Source organism: Pipra filicauda, unplaced genomic scaffold, assembly GCF_003945595.2.
Source record: "Pipra filicauda isolate LSUMZ 115617 unplaced genomic scaffold, ASM394559v2 scaffold202_size1376763_pilon, whole genome shotgun sequence".
NCBI lineage: Eukaryota > Metazoa > Chordata > Aves > Passeriformes > Pipridae > Pipra > Pipra filicauda.
The window spans coordinates 1291737-1302447 of NW_024104313.1; the positions used below are offsets into that span (position 1 = coordinate 1291737).

At 40.7% G+C, this 10711-nt stretch overlaps 1 long non-coding RNA gene across 1 annotated transcript; it reads left to right on the forward strand.

The window, feature by feature from the left end:
* The first annotated feature begins 633 nt into the window (after positions 1 to 633).
* Positions 634 to 4060, forward strand: LOC120323164. The gene is made up of 3 exons (XR_005563366.1): positions 634 to 807; positions 1008 to 1156; positions 3935 to 4060. It is a non-coding gene; the product is annotated as an uncharacterized LOC120323164 (long non-coding RNA).
* The last annotated feature ends 6651 nt before the right edge of the window (positions 4061 to 10711 follow it).

The window sequence follows — 10711 nt, forward strand, 5'->3', positions numbered from 1 at the left end:
TTCCAGCCAGTCTCGGGGTGGTGGACTGAGGAAGAGAAAAGATGAGAAAGGAGAAAACCTGATTTAACAAAGAGTTGGCACAGAAAAAGAAAGCCTCTTACTGGTGATACTGCAAGTACACCGGACAAAATGCAGACATGCAGCACAACTTGTGTGAACGTGTGACACTGTGATCTGGAAGGAAGGGCTTGTGTATCCTCTGTCTACTCATTTGTCTCACTCTTTCTTGTCTTCATATTCTTTTCCTTTTTCTCTTGTGCATTCTGCAATAACATACTGAGAGTCGAATCCTGCAGCAACAAACTGACTTCCCTCTCATACCACAAACATCCCCTCCTAGAACTGAGTCATACCACCTAGCACCTTAAATTGTATTTGTTTTGGCTAAACTCTACAGGATGCTGTTTCATTTAGGGCTCAAGACACTCCTGTTCCCTTTGACACAAGGCATACTGTGATATCTGTGGTGGGGAACTGATGCATGGCCAGGATGCTGGCCCTGCTCCCAGCTCTGTGGTATGGGAGGACAGGCAGCCTGTCAGCGGGGCTGCAGCGCCCACACGGATGGAGTGGAGTTACTAATTCCTTTGAAATGATAATTTGCTCTTTGTTTTGTATGTCTTTCAGATGTCACCTGCTGGCTTCAGGAGGAAGGGAAAAATTAATGTGAAGAAACTATTTTAGTAACTTGCCTGGAAATCCAAGTACCTCTCTGAGCAGTTTGAACCACTTTTAAATGAAAACTTCAGCCGAAAAAGAGCTGGGGCTTCACTACGGGCAGATGTAAAACAGCAAGCAGCTACCGAGGTATCTTGGGAGAAACTGGTTTGCTCTTGGGCAGAAACCAAAAACAGTTGCTCCCCTCTCTGCCCATCCACTACCTATAAGACTGAATTCACTTTGGCAGCCCCCAAACCCAGCCTTGCCCTCACTGTTCATGGCTGCAGTCAGGTGTGGAAGGCCACTGAGCTCTTTTCTTTCTGTCCCTGCTTTTGTCTCATATATAGGTGGACCTGGATTCATATTGAGCAGGTGTGATATGGTGTAAACTGGTTATCATGTTTGGGGTAACAGGACTCTGTCCTTTACATATGAACCACTTCTGGGTTAAGCCCTCTAGAGAAAGCAGTGGCTGCTGGCTCGTCCCTTCAGGGAGGTAAGTTTTGAGGTGGCAGTTGTGACATTTGGGTTCACTTTAATGCAGCGTCATAAAAACCTGTCTGCATAATTTTTTTCTCGCATTTGATCTGACTCCTTTCTCCCAAGCCAAACCACTTTTGCCATTTTCTAAGAGTTCCTGGTTAATGAAAGAGAATGGGAAAAATAAAATGTATTTTAGTATACTCCTAGCATAAAGAGCTTTTTTTTTAAATGAGGAAATAACAGATAAAAGGCTTCTTGAGTAGAAAGGGGAAAAGTAGGTCAGTAACATTAAATAAAAATGTACCTTCAAAAAACCAGAAACCTTTAGAGAACATGGAAAAAACATGTCTGTGTAACACTAAGTAAAGTAATAATTTCCCCTATTAACACACACTATAACAGAGCTAAATGACTGCACCACATCTTGATGAGCCTGTTTTTAGGAAGGTGAATCTCATGCTGCTTGATGAGAGGTTGCTAAGCACTCTCCTAGATTCATTAGTTATGTAAATAGAGGTGTAAAATAGTCCCTTTCTTGCCAGTGCCTAAACAAACTGAACTTGGACCCTGGCAACTATAAATTAATCCCACTGCTTCCTAGAAGTCTGTCAGACTGATGGGATTTTTTTTTTTCTTTTGAGTGGGAAAATATGCTATTTGGAGAGAAGAAAAAATATCCTTGAGTTCTTGGCTGCCTTCTTGGCATACGTGTTGTGCAGTGGGTTTAGGTATTTTTGAGTAAATGTGAAAAGTATTGAAGGGGATATTTTCCTCCTGGGATCAAGGTACACACCAACACTCACTTCCATCGTGTCCCCAGGCACTACTGTATTACACAGTCTTACAGTGGTGCATGAGTTTCAGAGACAAGTCATTGTAAATACGAACTGGAAAGTTTTTCTGTTTCTCTGGTTATCTTTTTGAGAAGTACTTGATGAAGCCAATTAAAAAGAAAAAAACTAGCCTCTTTTTCTCAGTGGAAACCAGTCCTTTTCTTGCAATCTCAGTGTTCAGTTCTTCCAAAGAAACAGCCATATGAAAAATGCAGCTCTGATTTACCTTTGAATTTCAGCAGACAAGTTCTTTTTTCTATTTTTGCTCTTTCTCTCCATCCTCCTCCCAAAATTTGTTTTCTCTTACCAAACAGAGAAAGAAAAAGGTGAAAAAAATCAGCAAAATTAAAACCATTCTGAAAATTAAAAGTTTCAAATACAGAAATGTTTTTGATTGGTTGGTTGGTTGGTTTTTATTTTGGTAAGCCAGAAAGTGTGTTTAATGGTGATTCATAGGACTTCAATAAACAAACAATAGCAACTGTCCTGCGTGGACAGTCATTCAGTCCTATTCTTTTCTGAGATCACAGAAAGAAAAGGAATTTAAAACTTCACTATTTGGAATAGTACATTGCACTCATTTTCTGTTTGATCTCATAGCTGTCAAAGCATCAATCCTTGATAGCTGGCGCTGTTGCTAAAGTGTTTGGCATAGGCAGTTTGTCATGTGATGATGTAATCATGATTTATTATGTAGTCTGTCATGGCAAGGCTGGCACTTTGTTACTCACAAAAAAGGGAGGTAGGTGAAATCCCATTCCCTTCTCAGTGCAAAGGTGTCAATAACAAGGGCCGTGTCCAGCTGTTGCTTGAGGCAGCAGCCAGGAGCCTGGATCCCCATCGCTGGTGCCTGTACACCACCTGCCATGGGCAGCTATTCCCTACTCACCGTAAGTCCCATAGTATAGGAAAGAGTGTGCATGTCCTCATGAGAAAGGCTTGCAACAAGAAGCACATTCTTTCCCTCACTATATCCCTTTCCTCCTTTAAGCTGTTTCATTATGCCAAATAGCCATATTCCCCTCACACCTCTATAGGTCCCTGCCTGTCCTTCCAGGCCCTGCAAGCACCGTGTCCATGGCACCACAGAAGCCGGCAGGGCTAGGTGTCATGTGGGAACCTGATCTTCTATCCAGAGGAAAATTCTGACAAAGTAAGGTTTGGTAACATGGAAGAGCCAAGTGCACTTTGGACTCCAAGTGCATTTCTTTGTGCAGGATTGACACCACTGACAGTTCTTATTCACAGTTAAATCTGACCAAGAAAATTACACATTTACTCTCAGTTTGGGTTTGTACATAATCAGTTTGTACATAATCAAGCTAGGTCCATAAACGGATCAGTAGCTACTAAACCTCCTAAACTCATTGCATGTAAGACTATTTACAGATTCAGACTATGAATATATATTTGTACAAATATAATGGAAAAAAAAAATCAGTCCTTAGCAGTTAACTTTTTATTTAAGTTCAATAAATATGTCCTTTCAGCACAGTGTAGATTTGTGAACATTGATTCTCATCCCCTTGCCAGCAATGAACTATTTGGCAGGTAGCTCTGCTCCTGCCCTTCCTCTTTGACAAGGCTGACTTTATGCAAAACACTGAAGCACTGGGCACAGATCATTCAGCGATTTCTTTAACAACCAGTGATGACTTTTTTCTTCGAAGGCAAAGCTGCATTCCATGCTGTTCCATAGGTTTTTCAGAAAGCTTCTTATCCAAGTGGAACAAATGCAGTCTGGCTCATTGCATTTTCCTGGAGATTTTTTAAATTTTTCTGAATGGAAAAACAAAAAGGGTCAAGTTTAATAAATTCAGTATTGTTCATTTTGCACTTTCTCTGGGATTTATTTACTTTGGAGTCAATTTGTGTTCACTCTCTGCTCCTTTACACAAGATGCTTAAGGACATTTTGTAATTCAACATAGCATAATGCTCCACTTCCTCTTTGCAAAGATAATGAACAGCAGATGACTGTGCGGAAGGATCCTTGCTACCTTCAGGAGGGAAGTGATGCCAGGAACTGGTACTGCCATGCAGGTTCTACACGCACAGTGACGATGCACACTTGCCATGATGCAAACTGGCACAGGTAGGATCACTTCTGTTCCCATGTCATTAGCAGAGGAGGAAGAAAACATTTTTACTTGTCTTATTAGATATTTTGAGTTAATAGGAATTTAAAAATTGATGGATAAAGAGTGTGGTGTTTAATTATGGCTGTAGCTATATGTGCATAGATTCTCACAAGCAAATACTACTGCTTATAGGTGACTGCTCTCCACTAGGCCTTTCTCCATGTATTTCAATGGTCTCTCCTTATTCCATTTTCCCATCTGTAAGCACATGTCATCCATGTCTTTCTCACTTTTGTTGACTCCTTGGCACTTCCTCCACAGTTAAAATGGGCCTAGAAAAAATTTCCTGGATCACAAAGGTCGGTCCTCTCATCTACAACCATTATATAATTGTGTCCAAGTCCATATCCAGGTCCATCCAGGAAGCAGGGAGACTTGTCCTTGCTGCACGTGTTTGGAGACTGCTTTAGCACAGGGCTACCATAGGAACAGTTGTGAGGAACAGGCTTGTGATTTCCAGAGTAAGGATAGTTATTGCTAGTTTATACTCAACTGAACTTTGTAATTGGCTCAGGCTGCTTTTCCCCCCATCTCTCTGCTTATTAGTGTACATTTACATGCATTTACAAAGGACAGTCATGACTGTTCTCAGCCTTGGCTTCTCTTCGGTTGAAAATTCTGACTTGTCCCATGTGGTGTGTTAAGACAGTCTCCCCAGCAACCCCACGCATACCTCCAGCATCTGCTTCATGTTCAGTTCATCTGTTTCTTCAACTCAGAACACGGCTGAGGAAGCTGTGTACACCATCTGGGTTTAAGAGAAATCTTTGCACTGCCACTTCCTGCTCCATCCTCCACCTGCTTGATTCAGGATACATAATCTGCTTTGAGGGGCATACATCTAAATATCTGAAGTGCAAACATAAAGCAACTTACAGTTGTATTAAGAGAGGTTATCTGAGCTATTAGACTCAGTATTTCCTTTTCTGTTTTGGGGGACTGTTCCTCAATTTTTTTGGACTGCCAAACCTTCTTGCCACTTATATGTATGTCTTCAAGCTATAACCTTGCTAACATAGCAACATCAGTGCCAAATTAATTTCCAACCTTGTAAAAGCAAGCTAATAATTGAGGTAAACACTTCACTGTAAGGATGTCCCTTATAGGGTTCGTGCTTTGAGTAGTAATATAAACCAGGCTGTACACAGCATTAGCCAGGCACGCAAGGTATGATTGTATGGGGTTTTTGTACAGTAAGATTTTAAAAGAAAGGAAAAGCTTCGAACTCCACCTTAACTTTTGTCTAAGTGGAGTTATACTTGCTTCTAACCTTGTTATCCTATCTATTCTGGTCTGGTTTTTGGGATCATGCTTTTCAATTAAGGACTGAGTTCAAGAGAGAACTGGGAGGTTCTTGGAGAATAGTGGGACTGGATTCAGACCCTTGAAGAATCAAAGGTGGAAAGTGCCTGATGTCTGCGGTCATCTGGAGTAAGCTGACACTCCCTTCACTGAGGGTTTCCCGTTTCAAACAGTCTCTTCATGAAAAGGCCAGAAAGAAGCCAGCTTCCTGGTTAAATCATGGGGGGCTATTGAGTAGAAATAAAAGGAAACAGTGTCAGACCAGCTACGCAGGAACGGTAGCTGGAAAGTGTGGAAAGAAAGCATTAAATTTTTTCACCTGCAGTTAAAAACAGTGTTTCCTGATGTATATGGACATTACAAAAACTATTTTTCTGTTATCGTTATGAAAAAAGCATTGGGACGGAATAACCATATATAACAGAAAACAGTTGCAACAAAGTGTAGTGGGAAAATGCAGTTTGAAAACAGTAATTTTAGGGGTAAATGGGTTGGACTTGAATCTTCTTGCTTTGGAAATCTTTGCCCTATTCTTTGTAGTTGGCCCATAAACTAAAGTATTCTTTGTCTTTCTTGATTGTCAATTTCATTGCAAGGAGATAAAAAGATGACAGGAATGCAGAAATGTTAATAAACAACATCCATGGTGAACACACCTCTTCAAATGTGCACTTAGAGGAAGAAGTCATACGAAATAGAAAGCTAGGTTGTGCAGAATAAATCAAGTCCTTAGTGCTGGAGTGTCTTCGTCAAACTTGTAAATGATTGCTACTTGCTCAAAATTCAGTGGCTGAACTGACTGGTCACAGTATTACAGCTTTTTAAAGGACACAATGTAATGAAACACCTCTTGAGTCCAATTAGTCTGTTACTAGTCATGACTGATCTCCATCCTTCCCTGAAGAAAAATTAAAGAAGCTCGGAGGAATCCCACTGCTGGACCACTTCACATATAGGATGGGTTTGTGTTAAGTCTCTCTTGCTAGGAAAGCATCTCAGCTTCTGAGCCCACACATGGTCATGAGAACAAATTGGTGTTAACTTTCCACAGACTTCCGGTGTTCACATCTCTGTTCCTGTGGATATGGCTTGAATCTTTCACAATACATATGGTTGATGAAGGTATCAAAATACCACCAGGTGCCACAACACTCTTGAACATTTTGGATAAGGGATCAAGGGCACTCAAGAGACTGATGAAGGCAAAGTAAGTCAGTGTCTCTCTACTGATCCCTGATTCTAAAATCATATCTCATGATGGATGTGGACAACTTGTGGAGGATGCTGAGGGCAGAGAGACTTTTTCTTTAATCTCCTAGGCTTCTGCTCTTTAATCTAGTAAACTTCTCTTCCCCTTCCTAGTACCACATGTGCAGCAGCCTTGCTGAGTAGCCACACACGAGCACTGTCCTACCTTGGGGGAAAGGGAGATGGTGTAGAGGTGGGGACACCATGGGAACAGATGTTGCAAAGTACAAGAAAACTGAGTTGCGAACAGTGTCATTAATCCTGTGGAGATTAACCTTATTATCACGGATTTCATGAAAGTATCAACAGCATTAAATTCATTATTGCATGCATTCGGGATCACTGTCCTGTGGTGGTACTGGTGGATTACTTGGTATGACTATGGATGTGACGGCACTTGTGAGAATGAGTGGTAAATTAGTATTACTCTTTTCTTGGTATTCCCCTGGAAACAAACTAATTCCCCAAACAAAGTAAAAGCAAGTAAAAAACTCACAAATTAATGGATGTGAGTCTACAGTAAAAAACAAAATAAAAATGAGGAAACACTGATGCTTCATCCCTTTCTAGAAGAAGCCAAGGCCAAACTCCCACCAGTTGCCTTTAATCTAAGTCACAGTAATAAAAGAGGTATCATATATTATATCCAAGATGTGGGGAAACATCATTATGTGCTCTTTAGATTGATGGGGTCAAAGTGTTCCATGGCTAGAGAAAAGGCAGCCGTAAGTGACTGAATGAGACAGGCACCATAAATGGCAGTGGACAGCAGGGACTCCAGCTAGTCCTCTGCTCTATGTGGAGCAGTGTGAGGACTTTATCCAAAGCCTGCCACAGTCTTGAAATCTTTTGACTTTTCTGTGTCTTAAATCAGACGTTATGTGCACCATTCATCTTCTTTGCCAGAGATACTACATCTACTCTTTCTCCATCAGAAACAATTGCTATGACCAATGTGACAGATTTTTCTTTTAATGGTGTGCCATGTTTGGGTACTCTGTTTTCAAGAGACCTTTCAGTACTTTGTCCTGAACAAATGAATGGTAGGAAGCTGCAAATTTCTGTTACAGTGACAGGCAGAGCTGTTGGACAGTATCACAATATAAAGATTTTCTTTTTATTTTTCAAAAAAGACCCCTGGCTTTGATCAGTAATGACTGGGGAAGAGGTACTGTGTCGATAGCGCTAATCCCTTCCACCACGGCCTTGCTTTCAGTGAAACTCCCAAATACTTGTGTCTTCTCCATGATTTACAGTGCTGAATTTTCCAACCTGCAAGTGGCAGTGAGGAAGGTTATCCCAGCTCCTAGAAACAAATCCTCGTTGTAACAGAAGTGAGGTGTTTGCTTAGCAATACCATGGACTTTCAGATCAAATCCACTCTCTGGAGGGGAACAAAGACGCCCGCATTTGACCTCCAGAGGGAATTTCTTTGTTTGAGTTCGGTGAGGTGCTTGCCAAGGTCAACTGTGAGCAAAGAAAGAACTCTGCAAAGAAGCCAAAACCAAAATTTGATAAAAAAGAAAAAGAAATCCCTTTCTGTTTTTTACTGTCAATGTGTAGGAGCTAAGATGTATCTTCCAGTTTGCACTACTTGGAAGTAGGGATTCAGACCAGCTACCTGAGTTCATTCACAGCTCATCTCATCAAGCACAGGCTCATCTGATATAACAACACATGCTGGACAGCGGAACCTGGGAATTCTTATGTGTAGCAGAGCAAACTATCCTGTGGCAGGAGGTAGAGGAGAAGTGGTACATCTGTGTGGCACAGTTGTGTGAAATTCTGTCCAGCTTCACAGCACTGGATGAAGAGGTGAGACCCTCAGGCAAAGACATGAACTGTATTTGATATTTCTTGATGCCAAGGCAGTGCTGTCACATTAGCCATACAGAGGATGCAGTGCAGTGTATAGTCCAGGTTAAACCTGCAATCTGTGTGAGTCCATAGAGATATTTAAATAGTGCAGTTAAACTGCAGAGCCTCTTCCACTCTTCTGATCCTTCACATCTGTCAAATCCAGTAGTCATTTGCTTGATGCCTCTGAGCCGTCTACACACTTACTGTGAGGAGCCCAAATATCCTCTTTCTTGGGGCCTTTGAAGAGAAGAGTTTAAAAACACCTTAGTCCCAAGTTTTTTACCTTGGCATGATTCCTATGGGACCTTCTCTGCTTGAGATCTGTTCTGTCCCTGTTCTTCTCCAGTGCTGGATTTATGAAATCTCAGAGGCCACCAGCACTTGCTAAAATGGTGAAGCAGCAGAGTGAATCCCATACCCGTCTTTGTCCAGGGACACCGTCTGCTTAATATCTGCTACTATGAGCTAGAAGCTATCCCAGTCCAAGTGTGGTGCTTTAATATAGTGTAGATTAATAGAAGGATTAAATGTGAGGAGAAAGAAATCACTGCAAGGCTTACTTTTTTTTTCTTTTTCTTTTTTTTTTTTTTTGCAGGAAAGGGAGAGTGAAGAGAAACAAATGATTAATCTTTTGATGGTTAAAGTATTCTTTTATATATGAGTCATATGTCTAAACATTCAGGGTCACCAGTGACCTCGTCTTGGCCAGATTTACAAACCTTCTTCTTTGGTCTAGTTGAAGAGTCTAGATGCATTCACTTATCTTTCCAGACTTTCCTAGGTCTATGCTCTTTGCAGACAGATGATATGAATATAATAACAAAGACAAAGGATTTTTTTCCCCCGTATGACTTGCATAGTCCTGTGTCTTTTGCAAGCATTTTTGCTGGGCAGCATATGAAACATATTTTATGAGGGAAAAGATTCTACCCAAATATTTTTGGGTGCACTCACTGCATTATCAAGATTTATAGAAATCTTATTTTGAAGAAAACTGACTGAGATGGGAGGAGCTACAGAAAAATATTTATTGAACCACTAGACATCCAATATTACTTTGTAAAACAGGAATAAGCAAATAGTCACCGGTTAAGGGATAGAAATTTCTTACAGAATTTAATTGGACAGAAGTCATCTCAGGCAGTCCCTACTCACAGCATCTCTACTCTCTGTATATCGAATAACTACTGCACTAGTTATGACTAGGAGATGCAAACATTGAAGTCAAAACTGGGGACTATATTTACAAAGCTGATGTCTGTTTTCTTAGGTTACTGTCACTGTCTGCACATCCAAATTCTCACATGATCCACAAATACATACTTTAAACCCTGTCTGTGCAAGATGAGGGCAAGATGTAGGATCCTGCTCTTACAGCTGTTCATAAGGTTAGGTGAAGGAGAAAATAATGAATAAAAGTATGAATACCTATAACATCTGTTAGGGGTATGGCTAAGTACTCTGTAGATTTATACAAAAGCAAAGTCAGTACATAATAGGGATATTAGCTCTCTGAAGTCTAAGTACACCAGTATCCAGCATATGACTTGGTCCTGACATTGCTCCTTGCTGCTTCTATTACATGATTTTTGCTACTGCAGTCACACCGTTCATTTTCATGGATTTACTTCCAGTTTAGGTCTTGATTTATCAGCATTTTTAAACACCACTACAGGACAGGAGGTAAGGTTCATTATGTGTAAGAACTGAAAATTCTTGAATTAATAACCTAACAATAGGATGTTGGAAGGAAAGTGGAAAAAGCCCACAGCCAATCTTGTGCTGATCTTTAACAACAGATGTGTTGTGTAATCCACAGGAGGTAATTTTTGAGCTTTGCTCAGTGTGGGTGAGGTCTTTACTGGAGCAGTGTGTCTGCTTTAGGGCCATGCTTTTGATGGAGACTAAGTGGAGAAGAGCCAGAGGAGACCAACAAGGATGATGAGAAGTTTGGAAAACATGACCTGTAAGGAGAGGTTCAAGGAGTTGATGTGTTTGGTTTGGGGCTTTTTTTTCCTTTTCTTTTTTTAATCTCAAAAAAACCATCCTGAAATGGGACATAATGAAAGACTTCTAGTACTTAAAACATTACTCTGAAAGACTATGATCCACATAAGGATATGGGAAGAACTGGCTTAATTTACAACAAGGGTGATTTAGGTTATGTATTAGGAAACACCATTTA